Consider the following 1,825-nt stretch of genomic DNA (forward strand, 5'->3'; position numbering starts at 1 on the left):
CTTTATCTTAGAGACTGTGATACAAATGTCTTGTACTTCAAGGTCTTGTTTCCATATTTTTGGAGGAGGCAACAAGGATAAAAAAATAAAACACAAACAGTAAACATGGGCTCTAAAATGCATACGTTAAAAGCTATGAGCACTTCTTCATGTCCGCTACTGTGAAACACACCTCTCTTATTGAAAAATTGCCCATAACTCTTAAGGCATGCATTTTAGAGCCACTGTTTACTGTACTTGTTTTATTGTTTTGATTGGCACTACCGCCTCTGACAGTTAACTGCCCTATAATCTTAGCAACGACAGTACCAGTACACGTATTCCATTGTCAGAGGTATCAGTATGATTTTCGCTTATAGCTTTTGACTCTTTCGTTTCCGGTACAGGGACCCTTACCTAAAATTGATACATTTCCATCTGTCCATCATCTCTGACAGTCTGTATCATCATGACGGAATCACCCATCACCTTGTATGCACAGGGTGGTCCATAATTCGAACATTCCGACGCCACAGTGCGATTTCTTGGACACTAACAGCACAGAAATGTCCGCAGTAAAATTTCTCCCTATCCATATTTTCGCTGAAGAACGGGCGTGAGTGAGAGACAATTTGGCAATTGCAAAATAGCACGCACGACAAGTGTTTTCATTCAGTTCTGTGTAAACGGGCTGACTAGTTATGAAAGCAACCAAGCAGACGGCGTGGTACGGGCTACAGGAGGAGGTGCGGATGACCGAGACAAACTAGTTAGCACACTGGATAGAGTTTCGAGTTGAATACTAGAGTATAACAACTCGACTCCGGGTGTAGCTGCAACCTTTTTTTAGCTTTTTTGTATTTTAGATTGCGCGACATGTCGTTTGAGAAAGAAAGATTACAGTTTAACGTCGCGTCGACAGTGCGGTCATTGGCGACGGAGCAATGCTAAAGGGTGGGGAAGGAAATGGGTCGTGTGCTTTCGAAGAAACCATCCCTGCATTTGCTTGTAGCGATTTAGGGAAATCACAGGAAACCTAAACCTGGAAGGCCAGACGCGGATTTGAACTGGCGTGCTCTCGAACAGAAGCACAGTGTTCTGGCCAATGTGCCTCCTCGCTCGGTGTGTTACTTTGCGTCTTAATCGCTGCACAGCAATCACATCATGTCTTGTACAACACACGTGCAGCTATTCTACTCTGACACAGAAATAAGAGCCCATTTAAAGACGTCTTTGTCCTTCAACGTTCTCTCTTTTCTCTTCCACACACTATCACGTACCTCTAAGATCTCGGGCCCATTCTCACCATTGCTTCCGTACTCTTCTGTTACCATCAATATCAAGAATCGAACTTCACCATACACAACGGCTCGAAACTAATGATTAATTTACAAATGAGCTAATGAATTACATATTTAACATTCGGAATGCAAGAGAGAAGTAGTTTAGAAAACGTTGCAAATTATGTTTTAAGTTTATGAAAGTCGATATGTGCTCTCATTACGAAACATTCGAGGAATACGTCTGGCTAATTTGGCGTCCATTTCAATGAAAAGCTAGTTTTTCAGGCATCTCAATTTATATGACGTCACAACACCTGAACTGTGGCTCGAATAATGATATAAATTGGAGGCACATTAAGTGATATATGTGGATGCTGTCTGCAAAATACGCCACGAATCGAGCTTGCAGTAAATAAGTCGTAAATTAAAACTTTTTTATTTTCCTTAAAGCGTTTACTATAGGTCCTGTCAACAGTTAAAGTTATTTATTAGGCGACCAGTTTCGAACCCTTACAGGTTCATTTTGAAGCCTGGCCCACTGAGAGTGCACCGACGTTGGCTGA

Source organism: Schistocerca gregaria, chromosome 9 (assembly GCF_023897955.1).
Source record: "Schistocerca gregaria isolate iqSchGreg1 chromosome 9, iqSchGreg1.2, whole genome shotgun sequence".
Classification (NCBI taxonomy): domain Eukaryota; kingdom Metazoa; phylum Arthropoda; class Insecta; order Orthoptera; family Acrididae; genus Schistocerca; species Schistocerca gregaria.